Raw genomic sequence first — 11,315 nt, forward strand, 5'->3', positions numbered from 1 at the left:
GCCTTGCAAGGGGGGTGGTAGCTCCTGTGGGGGTCATTTGGACCCCATTGGGAGGCCATACCATTTGTGTGGGGGCTGGCTCATACCCCTTGCATGAGGATTGAACCCCCTGTTGGGGGGCCATATCCCTTGTTTGGGAGGCACACACCTTGTGAGAGGGCTGAACCCCCTGTTGGAAGGGCTGAACCCCTTGTTGGGGGGGAAAAACCCCTTGTGTGGGGGCCGTCACCCTGTGGGAGTGCAGTAAAACATGTATTCATGACACATATATTTAGAGTTCAGTTTATTATTATGATAAAAGACTTGCTTTAACACTGTAAGATGTATCAAGGAAACATTGTCCAACTGATCGCAGTCTCTGTCTTGCTCTCTGTCTTTATAGTGGTCTTTTGTTTTACTTGTGGAGGAACATGGATTTGAGAGTATTTTACACAGTGACTTTGGGATATTTTTTATCAGGGATTTTTCAGTTTGCCAATAGGGAACACCAGAATTCCTGCTAGGGAGGCCAGTGGCAGGACCCTGCTTGCTCAGAGCTGGCACCTTGGTCCCATCTGGCTGTGGCTGACCTCCTGGACAAATGAGACCAAGAGGCAGTTCAAAGCAGGCCACATCTTCTTGGTGATAGCTGCCCAGATGGCCAGGCAGGGGGCACAAATGGCAGTAGTGCCTCACAAAGGCCAACACTGCACCCGCAGTCCACTGTCAGATGGCCCAGAGGGGCAGATGCCTCTACTGAAGTCCCCATCCAAGTCTAGCAAGTGCACATCAGGTCACAGCCAGGCAGCAGCCCCCACTGCCAGACTGCTGCAGTGGGTAAAGTGTGCAGGGAACTCTCAGGGCTGCTTCAGCAGTCCAGCTGGCACAAGCAGTAGTGTCCCCAGGTATCAAGTGGCTGGGCCCCAGAAGCTGTGAGAGCTAGTAGCCCTCAGCTACTTGCCAGGGTGGCTTTTTAAAACTACTGAGGCCAGGGCAGGGTAGCTTTTTATACTGCTGAGGACAGCACAGGTGCTGGCCCTGGGCTCTAGCTCCCCCTCACTGAAGAGCTGGGAGGAGCCAGACAGGGTTATTTTGCCCCAAGTGGCATAATTTGCTTCACAACAAAGTGCATGTCCAAGCACATGTGCTGAAGCAAAAAGGCCTGGCTCAAATTTGCACCACTTCTAGTTGAGCTGCTGCAAGTGCATGTGCTTGCATTGTTGCCTGAGGGGTCAGGCCAACACTCAGGATCTTAATATTGCACTGTTAGACAGGAGCACATGGTGTACAATTGCACATGCACACATAAAAATCAATAAAGCACACATACACTCACTAGGTGAACACACCCCTAACTAGGCATACACACACACTAGCAACTCAGATACAAACACATTCAAAATATCTAGTCTAGGTTCATGCATACCTATCACCATTTTAATGCCCATACACACATCAAATTTAGACATAATCCATTACCAGTTACCAACACCTGCACATCCAATACACATACATGGATTATTAATTCATATACTACACACACACAATGATATCTATATATGTGTATTCATTAATTCACACACATACCACTCACCTACACATACACACAAGTGAGTTCCTAAGTTGGGTGTTGTGATGTGTATGTATGAGCTTGGTGTACTTGGGATACCTGGGGAAAGATTAAGGTAAGAAAGTAGAAGTGTAGGGGGTTAAAGTTACCAGGACTGGGATTAGAACTGGTAGACTCAGGGGCTTGGGTGTAACTTTAGGTTAATTGATCTTAATTGATTAAAAGACAATGCCCAAAGCCTGCAGAACAGGGGAGCGATGTTGTCACAGAGGCTGGGACTGGAGCCAGAGCTACAGGGGAGCTGAAAAGGTAGGTAGGAAGAGGGAAAATGGGACTAAGGGAAAGTGTGGATGTTAAAGAGGGCTGTGGGTGTGGGGAGCCAGAGGATGGCTCCAGGGCAGCTAAAGAAGTTTCAGGGACTGGCAGTAGATGCTGGGAGCTGGAGAAAGGCTCCAGTTGCTGAAGAAAACTGCAGGACAGCCATGAGAAGCTGGGAAACTGCAGCGGGGTGGGGGCAGGACTACAGAAGGTGCAGGACAAGCCTGAAAACAGAGAGATGGAGAGCAGAAAATCACAGGAAAAGCAGCAGGAAAGCAGAAAAAGGCAGCAGAAAGTCACAGGGAAAAGGCAGTAGATGGCATGGGAGGCTGAAGGGCAGCAGGAAAGCAAGAAGAGGCTGATAGGTGGCAGAAAAGGGGAGACAGAAATGGGAGGAGATAGGGAAACTAGCGGTGGGGGGGGCTGCAGCTGAGAGAGAGAGAGAACGAGGCTGGAATTTAAAATAGGGAAGGGACTGGGATTCAGTAAAACATGACCCAACTCGGGGTTGCAAATGACAGTGGTTTTATTGAACAGGGGAGATCGTGACACAATGTCTTATTGGTTCCCTTGCACCCAAGCCCCCAAACACACACGCACACACACAATGGCAGCAGGGGTTAGAGAGGCTTGGTGCAGGGGCTGAAGTCTACTGAAGTACAGGAGGAGAGAGAGAGAGTCCACACTGTAGGAGGAGGTGAGCATGTAATATCTACCCATCCCAGGCTGAAAGTTGATCCTTGATTGCCAGTCGGGGTCTCCTTCAGCTCGGTGTTGTCCAGAGGAGGTTCACCGGCAGGGCCTCCTGGGTGGAGAGGTGATGTGAAGCTGGTCTGGTCTGGATGGAAATGGCGTTCCCCCTGAGTCTGTCTTTACTGCCCGTTTTCATAGGGGCAGACCTTATGCCCAGGCAAGAGTCAGCTCCTGGCATACTGAGAATGTGTGCTCCATGTAGGGATGTGCAGTTTCAGGTGTCTGTAATGGTGGGGTACAATGGTGGGGTCTGTAATGGTCGAGTTGCTTGTTCTGCAGGGTCTTGTGTCTTTCAAATGCTGGGTTCTTGTCTCTGTTCCTGAGTGAGGTCTATGGTTCCTGAATGAATCAATGAGAGGTGATGGCCCAGTCATTACAGGCCATTCAGTAGAGGCCTGCTACCATTGTATTGCAATCATTCCCAATCATTCTCATTCAACCGGGAACCAATTTACATGGGAGGGGTACTTGATTTATACAGTTGCAATATGGGATGCCCAGGCAGAGGACACAAGATGGAGGCTTGACATATAAAATGGAAACTTGACATGACTTTGGTTCACTTACAAACACAGGCCTAAACCATACAACATCCAAATGAAACAATAAAATTCAATACAAAAATGATAATAATACAATATGCAACAGTAAAAAACAATACAAACCTAATAATTACACAATATAAAACAGTGGATATCCAAAACCAAAAACTTGCTACCAAAATACAAATGTTAAAGTTTATCCCAACACTGAGCTCACTTATCTATAGGGAATAGAGAGGGAGAGAAAAGGTCAGAAATGGTTGGGGAAGGGGAGGAAATGCATATCTATCTCACACACACACACAAAATACGTATTAAAAAAGAAAAACTGGGGGTTTTGATACAGCATGTGTGGATGTGCCCCATGAGATTTATTTTGGTCCAATCCTCCAGTATACCTACTATGCCCCCAGTTTGGTGTCATCCACAAAATTGCTGACGATGTACTCCATCTCATCTTCCAGGTTGTTGATGAAATATTAAACAAACCCAGACCAGGACTGACCTCTGGGGCACTCCACTTGATACTAGCGGCCAAATAGACATTAAGCCATTGATTACTACCCTTTGAGCCATGTGAATCAGCCAGTTTTCTATCCACCTCACAGTCCATTAATTTAACCCATACTTCCTTAGCTTGCTTGCAAGAATGTTGTGGGAAACCAGATCAAAAGCCATGCTAAAGTCAATATATATCATTTCCACTTCTCACCTTGCATCCATCAAGCCATTCATCTCATCATAGAAGGCAATCATGTTGATCAGGCATGACTTGTCTTTGGTGAATCCATGCTGACTGTCCCTTATCATCTTCTTCTCCTCCAACTGCTTAGAAATGGGTTTCTTGGGGAACTGCTCCATGATTTTTTTCAGAGACTGAGGTGAGCTTGATCAGTCTGTAGTTCTCCAGATCCTCCTTCTTCCCTTTCTTAAAGGGCACTATGTTTGCCCTTTTCCAGTTATCCAGGACCTCCCCTACAAGATTTCAAAGTATCCCTTCACTCCATGTGGTGAAATCAGACCAGCTGTCCTGCACCTCATCTGCATATATGGACTCATGACAAGAACATCCAGTTCCATTAATGAGTGTATGTGTGTGTATGTGGGGGGGCAATTAGCACATGGACGCTTTGTGGTGGGGATCTGAAATACACGCACACACTGAGAACTATTGACCTGTGAGATTACCATGCTATTGACTCTACTGGGACCTGGCCAAGAAACTACGCAGTAAATCACAAGACTTTTGGCTTTGGATTAATAACATGCATAGTTTGCATTATGTATAAGTAGGTACATAAGTGCCCATTTATATAAGTAGGTACTTACATATATGTAAGTAGGTACTTAAGTTCCAAAAGAGTATTTATGGAGTACCTGTGCTAGAACTTGCAGCAGTTTCTGAAAAGGTACAATGCATCACTCTGGATTAACTAAGTCTACGGGTACAATATGCAAATTAGTACAGGTATGTTTATTTCAATGTCAGTGTTTTCAAATTTCCCCTTCATTTCCATCTGCTCAGGGCTAGCAGGGTCTAACAGTTGGGGGTGGGGGGAGGGACTGCAGGGGGAAGAAACTGAAGAGGACAAGTGGTCTCCCTGACACCCCAGATTTATTTTCCCAGATGTAGCAGTGGAAGGGGGACAAATTCAAGGCACACTGCCAATAACTAGATTCTATACCTGGAAAATTATTTAAAATGCATACATTTTCTATATATAGAATCTAATTATTGGGGAATCATCTTATATACAGGGTCCTCATATATGAGTAAATACAGCATTTTCAATCAGCATCTGATGAAAAGAAAGGTGAATTTCATTGCTAATGAATTTAGAATAAGGAGAGCACCATTAAATTCTGTAGAAACAAATGATCTCAAGCTATTTTTCTGGATTAAAAATACACTGAAAGGTATCTGAACATTTAGTCTTGATAATAAACAAAAAACTAAATGTGCTAATATACCTAGTTTTTGCACTTCATGTACTTTCTGTAGAGCCTCAGAACAATGGAGGAGGAAGCCAAGCTGTCTTCTTGAGGCTTGAAGAGACGCAATATTTACACTAGAAAAAACAAGAGACAAACATATTTTATACAATTTACGGAGTAGGTTGTTTGAATTCAGTGTAGCATTATCTAGGAAAATCAAGGTAAACAAACACCAGTGTAACTTATGTCAGTGAGCCAATGTCTTGCCGGCTCTTCAAGCAGCTGCTTCCTGGGCTGGGCAGTGGCCAGCTGATTGTGGCAGCTGGTGCTGCCGCCACCATAGGGAATTTAAAAATCCTGCTTGAAGCTGGTGGGGCGGGGGGGGAAGCCAGCTGGGAGCATGTTGGCTGGGTGGTGGCTCTGGATGCTGGCTGTGACAGCATGAAGGGCACTGCCCCATGGCATAGGAGCAGGAGCAGTGTCTGGCAGCAGGCTAGGGACAGGAAGTTTCCATCCCCTTAACATTAAAGCATTCAAGCAGTGTCCCTCTCAGGGAGGATGCCAGATGCCTGAGACTCAGGTCCCTGAGGCCAGAGACTGAAGCTTCAGACTCATCAACATTCCGGCACTGGGCTAGATTATGAAGTCAACACTGGATCCCACAGTCAAGGGGCTAACATATCATCAGGGTGAAGATCTGAATATCTGAGTGGTTGGTGAGTGAATGGAGTGTAGGAGAGGCAGAGCCCTGAGGAACACCGCAGCTCACCTGTGAGTACCCCATCTTTGAGCCTATAGGGGAAGAGAACACCACTGACCTCTCTCCTTTTTTACATTTACCAACAAGTCGTGGCAGATGAGTTGGGGGATCCCCAACCTTGCGGGGGCGGAGTTATATTCACAGTGCCTACTCAAGGCCTGACATTCATTTTAGGAGTTTCTGATAAATGATGACAACAATAAATAAAAACTTTTCTTAAGAGAAACCCAAAGGAAAGAGCAAAGAAGACTAAAAAATGTATTTTCTTAAGAATACCATCTTGTTCTGTTCCTAATCAATTATATCCAGATCCTAATTGGCAGAGTTGGCACGTCACTTTATTATGCTATTATGATGCTGGGACTTTTTGAAGGAAGAATTGCTTATACATAAAGCCTACTAAAAGAAGATCTATATATATTCCCCCATGAAAAGGAAATATTCCAGAACAAACCAAAATGTCAATGTATGTATTTCTTATCATGAGGAAAAATTAATTATAGTCCACCTCTTTTGATTTTTGTTTCAATGGGCAACTGAACAAGTGATAGAAAACTCCTTTTCCATTTTTTTTAAAGATGTAGGGTTCACTTAACTTCTAAACTTTTGTGAGATTTACTTTTTCTTTATACAGTATCTCCTGCTCTAAACCAGCATATTTTGTTGATTTATTATACCTGCACCTTAGATGCTTTGAGTATATTGTTATTTCTAGCTAATGTAATTCTCAGTCATTCCATTCAACACTTGGTTGGATACATCAGAAATTTAAACTATTCCAGCAGGCATTATCATTTTGTCCATAGTTTAGATGTCCAATAACTTTTTTTCTTAATTAGACACCTGAACCTGATTTTGAATATTTTTCTCTCCTCAACAATAGAATAAACATGATTGTTAGTATAATATAAACATAATCCCTATATAAACTGTGGTAGGCTCTATGGAAATGTACATGTAAAATAAAAGGTAAAGTTCTATGGGGACAGAGTATGCAAAATGAAGAATGAATACCTGGAAAACTTAGCAGTCTGCCTCTAAGAAACTGAGCTCATGTAAACTATGATACTCATAGGCTTATACCTGCTGTAATTTTGGTGGTACAGATGACACACCCTAAACAATTTTAAAATCCATTCTGAACTGTGAAGTGTTATCATTCTTGAGTGAGCAACATTTAAGATGCGTATATATTAACTGGCTTCATGACAAACAAGCAGTGGCATTAGAAAGGGCTGCGCTTAACACAAAGTGAATATGGGCACTGTAACAGGGCAAGGAACAGCCCTGTTCCTTTGGTGCAACAAAGTTGCGAGTGTGGGGGAGAGTTGGGTCAGGGACAGGGCAATGATAATTACTTAGTAGACACAGCTGGGGAGAAGGATCCCATTGGGGTGAATGTTGCCTGATTAAGAACCAGCGCCTATTAAAGTCCATGGCAGGGATCTATTCTGTGAGGAGAGTTAGCATTGAAATGAATTGCTGATAAAATCAGGTGAAGGTAACAATGGCAACTGGTGAAGCAAAGAGGTGAGAGAGAGGGAGGAGATACTTCCCTGGTTGATCCTCAGGCGGAGAGAAGGTTCCACTGACGAAAAATCTGCTGATGCCAGAGAGGGAGAGATGGGGGGTGAATGGACAGCCTCAGGGGGGTGGGTTGCAAGGTGGTGGAGGGTGAAGGAAGACCCTGTGCTGGGGTTATCCACAACCTGCTGGAAATTCATTAATAAACCATTTTACTTTTATCCTGCTTCTGGGGTGATTTACTACACCCTCTCTCATTGGGGAATTAACTTCTTAGTCTTCCATTACATCAAAGCATGGCAGATGAGCCCCAAGGGGAGTTTTAATTAGCTGACCCCACACAGCCACAGGCACATTACAGTGCCATAGTCCATTGGCAAAAACTGTCATGTCACTACCCCAGTTATCTCTTAACTTAAAAGGAGTGGCAGGTTTTAATTATCTCAGATTTCTTTAAAAAATTTTAAACTTGGTAAAAATGTCCAGTAGACAGATTTGGAGATTTGACACTCTTATTTATCTACAGAAAACAGACAACTGGAACAAGCCTTTCCAAGAGATCTAACTGGAATGACTAGGGGAGTTGTTTTTGAGGATAGTTTTGCCTCCAAACTACTTACATACTTAGGAATTTATATCATGCCCAATTTGAGTGCTTTTCAAGTTTCCCTATTCACTTTAATATTACCTGATTTCAATGATGAAGCTACACATATGCCTACTCTCTGAACTTAACTGTGGGGGAATTAATACCAGCCAGGTTGATCAATCTTTGGAATTCTGATCAAAATCAATTGTCCACAAGACAATTATTGGGTGTTCCAGCAATGGGTAATGAGAAATAGGCTTATTTCCATTATACCATATGGTCTCCCAGTTTTTCTCAAGCAAAATGGGACCCATGTCTTCCTCTTGTAATTCAAGGAAGGAAAAGAATGCTTAATTTCAGGCCAAATGGAACTTTTGTTTGAAAATTACATTTCAAATTGCTTTGGGATTCAAAAGCCAGCTCAGACTATATAGTTGCCCTAAATCAAGTTTAATTTAAATGTTTACTTGTGAAGAGCAAGTTCAGTTTCTACATAATTTTGATGTACAAACATCAACTATTTCCTACAGAAAGGTGTATTTTATTAGCAATATTTAAGAATTAACATTGAATACCATTTTATTTTCTTAAATTTATCAGTCCAAATGAACAACATTTATCCCAAAAATACAATCAGAGGCAAACTCCTTTAACTTGGAGGAAATTATCAGATTAGATAATTAGGCATGCAGGAGATATACGCATGTCAAGTCCATGGACAAATATTGTGGATACAGGCTTATCTTTGTGTTATAGAAAATAAACACAGAACAATAGAGTATTTCATTAATAATGCAAATTATCAGCCCCCTACAAATCTGAACATGAGCCAAGTTCCATGGGTATGATGATCTCTTCCTTCTTGACAAGAAACTAAGACACAAGCCCCTCTCTTATCTGACCCTAGTGAAGAAAAAAAAATCATAACTGTGCAATAGATTCATTAGGATTTTGAGATATTCCAATGAAAATATTTATGCTTCCTGATTTATTATTGAATCAAGAGGCTGGAGTGTGTTCCATTGCTCTTCAGTCCCAACACTGAATAATATCACTGTACCATTACACATTGAACGGCAATGTCATATCCTCAGGTACATTCATCATCCCAGATCACCACCAGTTTTCACAAAGAACCCACCAGGACTCCAGAACTAGAGTAGCATGTTGCCCAGTATTCCCTTTCCATTGCCTTCTCCCACCTTCACCCCAATATCAGAAAACAAATTGGGAACACTATGAAGAGACTGCAGTCTAACATCTGTCAATGATAGAGAGTTGAAGGTTCTAATTCATCCTACAATGATCTTCCTAAGTTAGTATTTGTCCACTGCTACTCTGCTATTGCACTGAAGCTATTTACTCTTTTCCTAGGCAGGTTTAAAGTTAAATAGTCCAGGAAACATCAAAACTTCATCCCAAGCAATAACAACTGGACATTGTGGTGAAACACTGCTACAGTATCCTCCTCACCCTGGGGCTAGTCTGTTCGCCACTCCACCCCTCATGTTTCTATGACTCTGGTTGCTAGGCAGATAACTCTGCCTAGTGTCTAAGGGCCTGGGCTGGAGACATTCCTGAGGGAGAGGAAACCTGCTCCCTTTGTCTCAAATTTCCCGCCCTTGCAGGTCAGGTGACTAGCTCTCTCACCTGGTCAGTCATAGGTCATTTGAAAGCACTGGCCATCAGCCAACAGGGCTTTTCCTGGTGGGAACCTGAGGTCACAAAAAGTTATTTAAGATCCCTTCTTCCTGGAAGGGAGAGCCATTTTGGAAAGCAGGGAGACTGCCACATTGGAAAGGTATGGAGAGAGCCATTTTGGGAAACGTGAGTAACTGACCAGTCAAAAAGATGGGGATCTCTCTGGAAACTCACTAACACACTATGAACTGCCTACCTCCAGAGGAAAGCTCGATCAGCCTCTAGAGTCTAGATGATATTTGTGAGCAACTTACCTGAAACCTACCTAGATATATAGTTTACTGTGATATAGATGCATACTCAGTGGCTACTTAGCCACACTGTTTGTGTGTTTTTTGATTCTTCTCTAACCTATACTATTCCCCAAGCCTTTCCTCTTTAACCAGTAAAGTTCTCCACTGTACATAGGGTTGTGGACTGGCTGGAAAAGGAACTGGGTTATGCCTCGGTGCCCCCTTGGTCTGGCTGACTAAGAGAGTGTAAAGGAAGCACCCCAAGTTTTTTCAGTGGGTTAAGCACCTCAAGGTCTAGCCCTGTGTACCCCAGGGGGCACAGGGCTAAAAACAGACCAGATCCCCTGGGTGGTGGTGGTACTTGCAGGCTTGTGGGTATTCTCTAGGAAGGGAGTTGGCCAGACAAGAGGTAGCCTTGGGGAGGCACTCAGAGCTTGGTAGGTGGTGAGATGCAGTTAGGTGGGTGGCTTTGCAGGAGTACCCCTGTAACAGGGGGTCTCCTCTGGGCTGATTTGCCAAAGCCGCACACACCAGTTTTCTGGGCCAACCACCAGCCTTCCTCCTGCCACACCTTATTGTTAATTAATTGAAGAACTTAATTAGGTGGGAGGCTGCCCATTTCTTGCCCCGATGCCAGTGGGTGCTATTTGCCACTCTGTACCTCCTCTACATGGCAGCCCATGCCCCACAGATGGCATCCAGCTGTTACTCTCACTGGCCCCACATGGGGCCCCAGAATCCTCCTAACAGGACCCCTCTAATATCCCTCCAACCAGATGGCCTACCCCACCTTCATTCAGGCTACCTAGCTCCCTGAAACAAGGGGGAAGAGATTGGCATTGTATACCTCAACTTTAAAAAAGCCTTCGATCTGGTATCCCACGATCACCACTTGGCTAAACTGTCTAACTACAGCCTTGATGTCACCATGATCCGCTGGCTGGGGAACTGGCTCTGTGGTACGACCCAGAGAGTGGTGGTCAATGGGAGCCAATTGTCTTGGTGTGCTGTGACCAGTGGGGTCCCACAATGCTTTGTCCTAGGCCTATACTGTTTAACATCTTCATCAATGATGTGGACACTGGTGTCAGAAGCAAACTGGTCAAGTTCACTGATGACACTAAACTCTGGGGTTAAAGCATCCACACCTGAGGATAGGAGGGTGAATCTGAACAGACTCATGAAATGGGCGGATGAGAACCTGATGGTGTTCAACACTGAAAAATGCAAGGTTCCTGCACCATGGTAGGCTCAGTAGTGCTACGTTGGTTAGCACTACAGATGAAAGGGACTTGGGGTCATGGTTGACAACAAGATGAACATGAGCCTTCAGTGTGATGCTGTGGATAGTAAAATGAGCAAAATGCTGGCTTGCATACATAGATGCTTCTCAAGCAGATCCCAGGACATC

General features: G+C 44.0%; 1 long non-coding RNA gene across 1 annotated transcript in view; it reads right to left on the reverse strand.

The window, feature by feature from the left end:
• The window catches only part of LOC109324510, a 14,361-nt gene extending 8,129 nt beyond the window's left edge, over positions 1-6,232 (reverse strand). Inside the window, exons 1-2 of the long non-coding RNA XR_002104942.1 lie at positions 6,222-6,232; positions 2,088-2,091 (exon numbers count right to left, since the gene is read on the reverse strand). This is a non-coding gene — a long non-coding RNA (uncharacterized LOC109324510). The remainder of the gene's footprint in view (positions 1-2,087; positions 2,092-6,221) is intronic.
• Positions 6,233-11,315: the final 5,083 nt, after the last annotated feature.

The sequence above is a fragment of the Crocodylus porosus genome, unplaced genomic scaffold (assembly GCF_001723895.1).
Source record: "Crocodylus porosus isolate Cpor-Errol unplaced genomic scaffold, CroPor_comp1, whole genome shotgun sequence".
Lineage (NCBI taxonomy): Eukaryota > Metazoa > Chordata > Crocodylia > Crocodylidae > Crocodylus > Crocodylus porosus.